Source organism: Mycteria americana, chromosome 7, assembly GCF_035582795.1.
Source record: "Mycteria americana isolate JAX WOST 10 ecotype Jacksonville Zoo and Gardens chromosome 7, USCA_MyAme_1.0, whole genome shotgun sequence".
Lineage (NCBI taxonomy): Eukaryota > Metazoa > Chordata > Aves > Ciconiiformes > Ciconiidae > Mycteria > Mycteria americana.
The window spans coordinates 30,491,927-30,504,861 of record NC_134371.1 but is presented as its reverse complement, the minus strand read 5'-3'; the positions used below and the strand labels follow the sequence as shown (position 1 = coordinate 30,504,861).

Below are 12,935 nucleotides of genomic sequence, written 5' to 3'. Positions count from 1 at the left end.
TTCAGCGCGGGCGGCGCGGGCGGCGCGGGGGGGCGCAGACTACCCATCCCAGGGGACCCCGCGGCGCAGGCGGGGCTGCACCAGCCCGGGCCTTCCCAGCGGGGTGGGGGCCGCGCTGGGCCGCCGGGCGGGGCGGGGCGGGGCGGGGCGGGGCGGGGCGGGGCCGGGCCTGACCTGACCTGACCCGACCCGACCCCCTTTGCCCTCCAGTGCGGGCAGGAGCGGGAAAAGGCCTCTTTGTCCTCCCGGCTCCGCTTTCTGCTTCATGGTGTCTGCCCTCAGGCTGGTAGCACCTCTCGCCAGCCCTCACGGGGCTGTGCCCGGGAGCCTGCCGGGCATAGGATGCCACCGGCCAGGCCAGGCCAGTCCAGTCCAGTCCTCAGCCCGCCGCGGTGGCAGCTCCTCTCCTGCCCGCTGCCCTCCGTGAGGGTGAGGGGCCGGGGTCCCCAAGGGACTGCCGGGGCCCCCCACCCCGCTGCGGGGAGCCAGGCCCTCGCCGGCGTGGGCAGGTGAGCCCGGCAGAGCAAACCGGGCGGTGCGCCGTCCCGCTGGGAGCAGGAGAGGTGAGGCGCGGGGGGAACGAGAGCTTTTTAATCGCCCGTTTCCCAGGTCTTGCTTTGTGGGGTTGGCTTTTTCTCCACGTGCTTTAATGTCAGTGACTGATTCGCCTTTTCAAAGGAAGAAATAATTCTCACAACCTCTGTTGCCAGTCAGCTTTAAAACTGGACTTGAATTTTCTTCCCCAGAGCTAAGAGAACAGACACAACTTTTTACCAAGTGCTGGCATGGCTGCCTGCACACAAAATGTTTTTCATAAGCTGTTTCTTCTGATGATGAATTTGTGCTGCTTTTGTGAAGAGCTGTAGCAAGAGGAACAACTTTGTGATGTCTATTGTTGCATGGACAGATGGGTCGGCTGCAGCGAGCAGCCCTCTCGCATCCCTCTGTTTCCCTCCCCCAATCAAACCGTCCAGCACTTTGAGGTATTTGAGTGAAAACATCAATTAGATAGAGGACTGGTATCAAATACCCCTGTAATGAGATATCTTTGTATTTAAATGAACTGTATCTTGGCTAGAAGGTTTTCAACAAAGGTCTTGCCTGTAGGATCCCTGTATTGCTTGAGTTTTTGAGTTTATACCTGCAGGACCAGCCTTCTAGCCCCAGAAAAGATGATCATCTTGTCTCATAAACATCCCTATTCCAGCACAACACCTTGCTTATGAGATCTAGGAACAGACAGAGGAATCAAAGCTTCCTTGTAAAGTGGGAAAGGAAGGCGTTCTGCTCCGGTTCTGCAGCAAGGACCAAGGGGTGAACCATTCCCTGTTTGCACCCACACAAATCACCCCATACGGTGTAAGTTGTGAGTCCCTGTGTATATTACTTAGGAATTGTTTCACCCCAAAGGCTCAGCTCTCCACCTCCTGTCATGGAGACTCATTAATTTAGCCACATAGTTCCATTCTTGGCATCAGGCAAGAGGGCAAAAGTCTCACAAAAATGTTTATGTTAATTAATATGCCAAGTCTGAACATACACCAAAAAGCTGTCTTACTAACCTCACTCATAGACCTTAGGGTGGTACAGTGTTGGGATGATAGTGACGTGGAGCTGCTAATGACTGCAGGGAGGAGCAGCAATTAACTTGTTTTGTCAGCTTAATTTAGGGTAGTCTTTAATAAGGGTTATTAGCATGTGAGATTAGCATGGCGTGCCCATCTTAAATTGCAAAAGCTGGTCAGCTGTCTTAGAGCTGGCCCAGAAGCACAGGAGACAGAGGGGATTCAAATGTAGGCTAGTGTTCCTCCTTGTTTGGGACCTGTGGGCAGCCTGCTTTGTAGCAACAAGGTCCATGGACAGGCAGGAGAGATTGCGTGGGAATTGTCATCTGGTCGCCACCTAGAAGAAACTATATATGGGTCAGTAGCTGGTTGCTTTGGTTTGGAGAAGTAGTATGTATAGAGCTGGAGGTGATTGCTCTGTTGTAAGGCAGTTATTTCTGTGACTTTCGTGTGTGGGGAGAGGATTATTAATGTGCTCAAAAGAATGCAGAAACAAATTGCTGACCCTGGGGAAGCAGGCTTCCCTGACTTCTCCATGGCTGTCAATGGCATGTTTGTGTCCATCACCACCTCCATTTGATTTCCAGAACATATCAACTGGAGCCAAAGGAAGATAAAGCGTCTTCTTACTCTCCTTGTTTCCCTTTTTTTCAGTCAGTGCTGTATTGCTAGCAGTCTAGCTCTTTTTTTTTTTTTTAACATTAGCAATCGTTACTACAGAAAAATCATACTACAAGTTGTATATACAATTGTTGCTTCAGCACCCAGAAGTTACCTGTACGTTGCGCTAAGAGCTGCACGTCCACAGAAAGAAACCCAGTGCCTGCCTCCAAGAGATCTATGTTTAAAAAAAGCCAGCTAAGCAAGTGCAAAAGAGGAATTATTTCAGCTAGAGGAAAGCAGCAGAGAGTTAATTACATGCTGGAGTGCCCAGGCCTACAAAAGGTCTGTCACCTGCTATTCAGGGTTAAAGCTTTCACCTGACCCTGGAAAGCAGGACTGTGTTGTCTCCTGACTCTAGCTGTCAGTGTAAGCAGGCAGCTCCTCCTGGGTCTGTTGTGATAGTACGGAGGACTACCTTGTTCCTGAAGCAGGTAGGCATGAAAGCAGGTATGGCTGATGGAGAAGGCAGCTCTAGGAGCAGAGCCAGCCTTGCTGCTGTCCCTTTCTTCTATGCCAGTTCTGACACTACTGGTTAGCCTTTTCCTTCATAGCAGTATTAGTAAGTTCTTACCTGTTCTTACCTTTTGCTTCACAAAAGTATAGTAACTTTGCACTTGGGGAGTTTCTACTCCTTTTCCCATGCTGATTAAAATTGGTCAAAAACTATGAGCAGGAAAGAGTCAAATACATATGTGTGTAAGCGTGTGTATTTGCCATCGGTGTGTGCTGTATGGCTGTCCAAGCCTGGATGCTGTGGGGAAATAAGGCTAAAAAACAAAGACATCTGTGTATGTTGTTGGGGTTTCTTCTCACAATAGAGAAGAAATAACTTTTTAAAAGTATTATTTTAAAGGGGATAAGCTGGTTTAGTTAATTATTTTCTTCTCCCTTTTCTAGTTCTTTCTGTTTAAAGCAGAGGGATAAACATCCAGAATAAAGAAAAATTAGGTTAAAAGCTGGTGACAAAAAAAGTATTTAAACAAGTCTTCTGCTCAACAACCCCCACCCCGAAACCCCACCTCAATTCTGAAAGCTGCTTAAAAATAAGCTGTGCTGCAGTTCCCGTTCCCAAGTCAGGTTTTGCCTGACTGTGAAGCTGGCTCCATTCCTATCCACAGAACTGGAGCCTTTGTTGGAGATGGCTGGGTCAAAATTGCTTAACATTTTCTCTATAAAAAAGTAGTTATTTCAGAAAACTGTTGTATTCTGCTGACAGTGTGGCACAAACACTGCTTGAGATAACCCATGTAATTATCTTGTAACAGAAATCTTGACGGAGGCATTTACAACTTTTGCTGAATAAGCTGATATACTGGGCTATGTTTTCTGTGAAGTCCAGAGAAGAGCATGAATAGTTGTTACAAGAAACTTCAACTGATGTTTTCTTAAATGTTCACTAAAGTAACACAGCTTTTACTTCTTGCTAGGAAGCATTGAGTGAATCACAAGGGGTCCTGTAGCCTGCTCTCCTGCTGTTTGCTGCCCTTCACCAGATGCTTCTGAGAACAAGAAACTTCAGTGAGACATCTCAAAGTTGCTTCCCCACTTGAAGGTAAAAGTGCTGCAGTTGTATTACCGTATCCCCACCTGTTGCATACTTACTTGGGTCAGACAGAAAGTGGGGGGGGTGTAAAAAGTGGAAAGGAAGGTCATCTTAAGGAAGGTCAGCCTGGAGCCCAGTCAACTGATAAAAGCAAAGAATGCCGGTGAGTAGACAGTGTCTAGTGCCTCTGCAGGCTTGCCTGGAGCTGTAACTATTTATGGCCAAAACAAACCATGAAGAAAGGACCTCAAGACTTACTGCTCTACATCTTACCTGCTCTGGCTTATGAAAGTCTTCCAAGAAAGTCTTCCAAGAAAGTGTCAGATTTTTCTGTATGAATTACTCAAAATACCCAGATTTATGTTGTTCTGTACCTCTTGAGAAACTTGTTGAGACACTGCTGTCAGAGAGGCCATGCAGGCATCCCTCAGAGAACTGAGCAGAGTGGTATGGTATGGCCTGCTGTGAGATGTCCTCCAGCCCCTGGGGTGTATGGCAGCTACTCTGCGTTTGAGATGAGGACACGAGCCTGGTGCTGTTGTCCAAGTCCTGGGGCTGGCTCAGCCTGCAGCAGCTCAGGGCTTTCCACCCTCTTCTTCCTCTCCCACGCGTGCAGTGGGTCTGGAGAGCCCTTCCAGCGCCCTCGCCAGACAAACCGTGCTGTCGGAGAGCTTTTATGGTAAGCGCTTTTAGAAGCAAACCTGGATTGCTCTTTTGTTGGTGCCACCAGGTGGCAACAGCGCATTGCAGCTCCTTGCAGGAAGGCGGCAAATAGCAGCATGCACTCCTGCCAAATCCCCGTTACTCTGTTGCTGTTCTTTCCTTTCCTGCGTGGGTCACGCCGTCCGCCTCCCGCAGCCCTTCATGCCGGAGCATGAAGTGGTGCTCAAAGCCAGTAACTCAATACTGTGCACTCAGCTTTAAAGCACACACCTCTCGCTTGCAAAGGAGAAGGGAGTGGCTGGCTGGGGAGCAGGGGAGGTGGTGGCCTGTGGCTAGATCACTACCCTGGGACTCTGAGGTTTCCTGCTGCGTGGCCCAGGCCAAGTCTGGTTCAGTTTGTCATGTCTACCCTGGGTACAATAATAGGCACAGTGAGGGTAAAACAGCAGAGAGTAAAGTGTGTGTCATGGAGGGTGACAATGACTGTGCGTACAGATGGAAACAGCTGCTAAGTGACTGGGTTACATGGAGGCTGGATGACATCAGGTCTGGTGCCTCAACTTTTACTGTACTGCTCCGTGGAGTCATTATGGGACATTATTTGCAGCAGCAGCTTAGGCACCTTGAGCCTGGAGAGCCCTGAAAAGTGGTAGTACTTTCCTAGCATAAACAGAGCTGTGGAGCACAGCGGTTAGCCTTAGAGGGCGCTCTAGGTGTTAAATGCTCTCCCTGAAGGTAGAGTTACTTAGCAGGACAGATGGGTTAAAAGTTTACTGTAAAAAGTGCAACAGAATAACTCTCTCAATGCTGCAGTGCTTGTTTGGAGAGGAGCTATTTCTAGCTCCGTTAGTATGCCAAGAGGCTGAAGTGGTTTTCTGTATTGTACTTGGAGATCAGTGATGCAGAAAAGCACTACTGCTGTGTTATGCAGTTAGGCAGTAACGCTACAAGAATAGAAGGAAAGTTATCTCCCTGACAAGAAGATTATTTTGAATTTGTCCCCTTCCCAAGCTATATGCTTTTGCCCAGTGCAAAGTAGAGCTTTCAAGCCCTAGGAAAGAATGCACTCGTACAGAGAGAAGCAAGAGTTGGACTTCACCAGCAGTTTTTCTCTTTGCTGTTGTTTATAGTTTGCGTCTGGACTTCGCCAATGAGCTTCTGTATACAGGATGCTACTCAAGCTCATGCCAAAACAGTCTCTGCTTGAACTTGCAACCTATGTTGACAGTTTTAAATGGGGATGTTCTCCCCACTCACCCTTCTTTTTGGTGAAGGTTTTGAATTGCAATAGTAAGTATCTTATCTGATTTTAGCAAAGGAAAGTAGTAGCAGAGAGCGCTCTAAATCTAAATTGCTCCTCCCTTTGGTGTGAGGCATAGGGCTGATTAGTTTTGCTCTACCTGAGTGCATCACAGCTACTGATAAGCATAAAGTGACTGCTTTGTTTTGCCAGTAATGTACTGCTCTGGGCCTTAAACCTTGCTCCTTGCAGGAACACAAGGAGGAATTCAAAGAGGAATCTGTACCTTTACAAGATAGATCAGACTGAGCTGGTACTGTAGAAATCCACTTGCTTTGATGATAGCTCTTCTGAGATCCCTGCATGTAAGGAGACTGCAGCAGACTGTTAAAGTACTCTTGTTCCTGCTGTCAGACTGTATCACTACAAATCTTGCAACATTGACTCTATGGGGCTTGCTTTCTGCTGATATTGTGGCTCTTGAGGCTGTCTTGAGTGTTCAGCAGAGAAAAGAGCCTTTATCTCCCAATTCTGCTGGCAAAGTGGAATAAGCAAGAGTGACGCTTGCAGCTGTAAAGCTCAGAGTGCAGCTGACTCACCTGTTGGCTCAGCATCCTTTTGCTTCCCACAGTGACTAATTCCTAAATTAAACTAGGGTTCTTCCAAGCTGAGAGCATGGAGTACTTGTTCTTCCAAGCCATGTTCCTGTCTAGTGGTAGAAGACAGTTTATGATGATGAAGCTGAATCCTGGGCTCTTGCAGACCTCTGTGCTCTGCTGAGGCAGGAATGGATGTGGTTAATGTCATACTTGGAGAAACTTTTTCTTTCCTGCTACTCTCTTCTGCCTACCCTGGAAGTTGTATGCAGATGGGTGGGTGGACCCCTGTTTAATTGAGCAATAAAGGATAGGTGCTGGCATACAGTTTATCTGGGGGATGGACCTGGCATTCACTGAACACTTCAAGAGAGAGTCCTGTCTGGAACCAGGGAGTATCTATTGAAATTAGTGTAAATGCTCCTTGAAACAGAGAACAAAATGCTCTGCTGGAACCGATAGCGTGACATTATGCTTCAGTTACCTACCTGCTTTTAAACTGGAGCCACTAAATGTGGTTGAATCTGTTTGGAGTTATCCCCCCAGGAAAAAGAAGAGAAAGAGATGGCACTGTCCAGAACTGCTGGAGGAAAGAAGCTTTTTTTAATTGCCTGCCTATTGCCTGTGCAGATTGGCCAAAAACCTGCTTTCTCAACCATGTCCAAACTAGGAACAGGAATACTCAGCTATAATTCTGATAAAACCACAGTGTGGTCATACTTGTGTTTACAAACATTTCTGCAATTCAGAATGACAGCCTAACTCGCTCTTCTGAGAGGCTTCTGACCCCTTCTGTGTTCAACCTTTCCTATGTGAAACTTCCACTGTATCTTTCTGAAGCTTTTACTGTCTGAGCTGTCCTGCTTTGTGAGGATAGCTCCAATGCGTGGGAACCATTTTGGAGACTCCTCGGAAAGGAAACTCACAGTTTCATTTGTGTGTTGAGAACCATAATTTCTCCAGTGGAGTAAACCCATTGTAGTGCTGGTCTGAGTTCAGTATGCAAGGTGTTATGGGGAAAAAACCCTTCTTTCTCTCCCCAGGTGACTTGACAGCTGTTTTTCCACTTGCTGATGGAAATGTTTTCTTATCAGTACATGTTTCTCATGCCATTAAACTAAAATGTAACACTAAATAAAAACAATTACTAGGATGCATGTACTTCAGAGAAAAGAACTCCCATTCTGTGCATCCAAGACACCTTGTGGAAGGGGAAACGAGCAATCCATGGTTTCTTAAGACTCCTCTTTGCTCGTATTTGTCCAGAAACATTTTTAAACAGGGAAATGCAGAGTTACCTGATTGAGTGCATAGTTGCTTGAATTAGGACTCTGAAAAGCTTTTTCTGTTCTCTTGTAAAACAAGAAGATGCAAAGCTACCTGCTCTTTTATGCCTCTTTCTGATGAGGGGCTTAGAGCTAGCATTGAACTTCTGTTTATTAATGAACACTTCCTTGGCCTCTGCTCTCTGGACCAAAGCTACCATTAGCAGCTCTATCACATGAGTTTCTGCAAGGTTCAGTGATAATTTATGTAAATCACTTAATCAGTGTCACACTGCAGTGGCCTGATCTCATGGCTGCTTCTAGAACTGAAGTTCTCCTTAAATAACAAAGATTATATTTCTCCTAACAAAATGCTCTATGTGTGTTAGTGCCAGCAAGAAGTTTTGTGGCTGCTTTGGCTTCTATCCAGAGAAACTGGTCTGTGGTTACCAGGAAATGAGAAATCAGACCTTAAGTGAAAATATGCTTTGGGAGTGTGCAAGAGAAATAGGGCATAGACCCTGTGCAGGTCTGTGTGAAGCTGATTTTGCTCTGATAATTCACAATGAGCATCATCTACTTCTTTTAAATCAAGAAGCTAGGTCTGTTAAATGACTCATGCTGTACATCTACCCTACTTTGTGACTTCTACTAAGGGGCACCTCTGTCCCTTAACAAATGTTTGGTAGGAAGCATACAAGATGGCACAGTGGCTGCCTGTCTTCCTCACAGAGGGCTGTGACGTGTTTAACTGCTCCCAGTGTCTTGGCTGTAGTGGAAAGCTCACTACCTGGGAGGGTTTCTTGCATTGCTTGCTCCTCTCCAATGCAGCTGCTCTTAAATGTGTGATCTGATTGCGTATGTGTTATTTTTCACTGTCTTTGCCACAGAGAATGATGCTGAATAACACTGACTCCCTTACAACCACTAACCCTTTACTTACAATTACTGAAGTAACTATGCACTTCAGCTGAAACTAGTCACTTGAATGAGATACCTCTCTTCCCAGAACTGTAGTTTTATGTATTTCTACTTCGTTCTTTGAAAACACCTTCTCCTAATTCTAGTTTCACTGGTTAACTTCTTCCTTACTGCTGAATGACTTCAGGTTTAAGCTGGCTAGAGTATTGCTGGTGTTTCTTCTCTGTATGAGCTGTGGGATACTCTTATTGCCAGTTCATGCGCACCTTCCTCAGGTGAAATTTCTGGAATGTTAAAGAGAACTTCTAGTGCAAGTTTTCACCTAGAGTTTATTCATGTAGGTAAGTAAATATAGAATCATTTGGGTTGGAAAAGACCCTTAAGATCGAGTCCAATTTAAACCCTTTCTTTCCTGTAAAACAAAAATATTAGTTGTGAACATCTGTTGAAATTCTGAAGTTATGTAAAACACAGCAGTGTGAGTGTCTTGCAAAATAAAAGCAACCAGCATTGCTTACGTTGAGGTTGTTCTTCAGGCTTTTTGTAAAAAGTAATTCGTCTTGCCCAATATGTAGTAGGTTTTTGGTTTGGTTTTTTTTTTCCCCCCTACCTCTCTGGCTCCTCATAATCAAATTACAAACTGAACTAGCTCAATAAGAAAGACGTCTCTGAGGCTGCAACTTGTCTGAAGTTTTGACTTCATACAAAGGCTATTGGTCTCGAAAGCTGCTTATTTATTTCAACACTTGACTCGGTTCAGTAGCTGAATAAAAAGTGTTCTGTGTTGTTCTTGGTTGTTTTTTTTTTTTCTCTCGGGTGCTTTTCTGCATTCAGCTTCTTTCAGCATTTTCATCTTCTGTCAGCATTTCTCTGTCTTCTACAGTAGACTAGAAAGCTCCAGATCAGCAGAAACAATACTAGCACTATAGTTTCATGGACATTTGTCTTGATGGCAAAGCTGAAATTGTTTCCTTCTGCTTGTAGCTACTTTGGTTGTACTAACACAACTCTGTCTGCAGATGTGCTTTGGATGGAAGGTTTATTGCATCTGGATGAAAAATAACCAGCCAGCTTCCAGCCAGCAAACACAAAATTATAGATGTGCAATTAGGAAGGACAATTTGGGAGTGGGTATGAGCAGCTGGAGGTAAAGGTTGCTTTAGCTGACCCTGCTGCTGCTGAAAAAAACCAGCCTTATACTGCCCCACCAAGTAAGAGGGGTAAATCTTGTTAACCAAAGCAGTCTTGAAGAAAATTTTTGTCAACATAGAGTTCCACAAACTTCTGGGGTGTATCAAGTGTGTAGAAATGCTTTGCTGGCAGTCAGGGTGGAACTGTGCATCCTAATGGCTGAAATGCTGCACGGCATAATCAACTGCATGTGAAGGAACCATGTGCTCTCAATTTCACCTGTGCAGACTAGAGGCATCAGCCTACCCTCCTTGTCTGACAACTTGAAAAGACAGATTTTTTTTTTTTTTTAAAAGCATAGTTGCTTCCCTGCCCAGCACTAGAGGCTAAGACTGAAGAGCCTTTCTGAAAGTCAGTAAGGGTTTAATTAAAAGTAGGGCTACAGGGCTACGTTCTGGATATGCAAAACTTGAGTCTAAATCCCTTGGAGCATGTTGAGAGGGCATGAAGGGCAGGGTAAAGAGTCTGGCCTTGTGGTTATCAGATCCAGCAATCCATTTGCCTATGTAGGACATGTCCATGCCCCAGCATGTGTCTCAAAGCAGCAGATAAATGCATCGGAGCTCATAAATGCTGTTGAGCCAGTGCAGTAGTGCCTGCACCCACCTCAGGCTCTTCAGATTTCAGGATCATTGCAGGCAGAGGTCTGTCTTCACCTGTCCATGTGCACATTTCCTGTGTGGAAGTGTGAACTGACTCCCAAACCTTGTGGGTGATCAATCGCTAGAATGAGACAAAGGCTCATCCTCTGCCTTTGCGACTTAGAGCTTGAAAGGGAAGAGTACTCTTTGCTCTCTTGGGGATAGTGACCTTATTAGGTGTGTTCTACCTTTTCTATTTTGGTGGTACAGTATGTAAATATTTTATTTGTGTTTCAAAACAAAGCTATAGCTGTTGAACAACTTAAAACTTGTTATTTCTTCTGTGTGTCTGCCGCCTTCTTGGCTTATGGGATGATCTGTTCAGTGCAATGTATCATTTTGAAGCAAATTAGAGGATAGGAAACAACCAAAACAATTATATCTACTCAATTAGGTTCTTAAACTGATGGCGCAACCTCATCAAAATCCTAATTTAGCTAGAAGCTGCTGTTTTACAGTGGACAGCTGCTGGCTTGATACCTGAGTAGCAACATTTGGTTAAACTCTTCTCAGGCAACATTTCCAGAATAAGACTTGGGAATACTGGTAGAGATGTTCTATGATTCAACCCATTGCACTCCTTGCTAACATTAAATTATGCTACAGTTTCCCTTTCAGTGTGTTTGCATGTCAGTTCTGGAGTGCGCCATATTTTTGTTCTGCCTTTGTCAAAACATACATATAACAAGGAAGTTCTGTCTACGAACAGTGGTAGTGAGCATGGCAGTGGGTTAAGAGAAGAAAACATTGGGTATCAGTGATAATCTGTCAGAAGTCTAAGTGATGGATTGGTCACTAAACTTGATGCGTTTAAGTCACTAGACCTGTATCCTCATGAAGGAGAACAGTCTAAAGGCTGTGGAAGATGAGTTCACTGTGACACACCCTCTTTGGTCTGGCATGTGACACTGGGCACTGCAAAATCCTGCTCCAGGAAAGGTGCCCCAGGGTGATCCCGATATGCAAGTAATATAAATAACTTCTTGGCTTTCAGGAGGCTTTGAATCAAGCCCTTCAGAAATGAGAGAAAGGCTCAAAAAGCCTCAGTGTTTTGCTTGGGTCCCATTAAGCTGTTACTTCCATGTATTATTTTCCTGTTGCAGCTGGCAAAATATTTCAGTATAAAAATAAGTGTTTCTTTTAGCCTCCCTGCTCCTCCTGCATGACTTTGCAACCTAAAGCCTGACATTGTAGGTGTTTTGCAGTGGTGATAACTTCACAAGCACAGAATTGAAGTATTGCTGCAAAAATCAGTCAGGAAGAGGCAGTGGGGAGAAGATGGTACGTTAAAACTCAGTGAGATAATGCAGAAGAAGGTTCAGGGATGGTTCGGTAGAAGGCTTTGGTCTGGTTACAATGCCAGTGTTTTGCCACAGCATCTTCTCTCTGAAGGGAAACCCCTTGTAGCAGGCAGGGGCTAGTGGGGTTGTTTCTCAGGCTCTCTGGCTATGAACTGTGTGTCTCTGGCATCCCTCTGCTTCCCTGGCCCCTTACTCTGCAGGTGTTTTACAATATCGGATGTATGTGTTACAGTGTGTAGTTTCTGCTGGAATTGTTGTAGGCTGTGTGAAGTGACTGGGATTGGTACTGCGAGGTGAAACAAAACAATACCTCTGATAGAAACCAGGCTGTGTGAACACAAGGCTGGAAATGACCTCTTAGGGCACTCAGGGTTATTCTCGTACTATTGCAGGAAACCATATCATGCAGACCCTTTCATAAGCTTAGTGTGCTCACAATTAGTTAGCTATTTTGCTTCCACTGCAACTGTTAAAAGGCCCTTCCAGAGACTTACTTCTCTAATGGTTAAACTATTTAATATTGAGCATAAGCTGTCCACATTTAGACTATTGCTGTGTTCTTGCTGATGTGGTTTCTCCAGGGTTTGCTTCCACTTGACATACTTAAAAAATGTAGTCATACCTCTGTGGTCCCCTAGTTTTACTAAATGAATGCTCCAAGCTGTTTTGGTCACTCCATCAGAGAGAGGCAGGGGCTGTGGTGTGGAGCCTATTGTTCCAGCCAGAACACTGTCATGCCAGTAATAGCTACACTGGGAACAGTGGGTTTGGGTGGTACAAGCTGTTTCTGCACTGTTTCCTGATACTTCTTTGCCACAAGGGTTTTTCCAGTATAGATCTAGCCTCTAAATGTTGCAGCCTAAACATACTATGGAAAAAGGTGCTCAGAGTACACTGGCAGCTCCTTGGATTGTAACACCCTGTTCTTTTGCGGTCAGCTGAGAACTATATGCTGTGGTTTCATCTATTTTTACTTACAGAGGTATCTTTCAGTGTGAAGCTGTATTTTTAGTGTATAAATAATGTAGGTAGAATACCATGCACTGTTGGCTTTTTTTTTATACAAAGTTTGGTTTATTATACACAGCCTTCATGTTTCTAGTTGGTGCCTTTGCTGCAGGGTGGAAGTTGAGGGGTGCTGCATGCTGTGACAGTCAGGCAGGGAACACGTGGGATGGGTTTGGCACCCGTGGAGAGCTGGGAGGCACTGTGGCACTTGCATATTTGCCAGAATTCTGGGAAACATTATCATTAGTTAAGCAATACTGATATTTAAGCACTCATCTTTTGTTTCAGAGCTCTGCTGAATAGGGACAGTTTAAATAGGACTACTGTTTCAAGCTGTC

At 45.1% G+C, this 12,935-nt stretch overlaps 1 protein-coding gene across 1 annotated transcript in view; it reads left to right on the top strand.

Moving 5' to 3' along the window:
- The first annotated feature begins 3,678 nt into the window (after nucleotides 1–3,678).
- BOK (BCL2 family apoptosis regulator BOK) overlaps nucleotides 3,679–12,935 on the top strand; it is a 50,018-nt gene continuing 40,761 nt past the window's right edge. The window contains exon 1 of the mRNA XM_075507760.1: nucleotides 3,679–3,780. The gene's annotated coding sequence lies outside the window, so the exon portion shown is untranslated. The remainder of the gene's footprint in view (nucleotides 3,781–12,935) is intronic.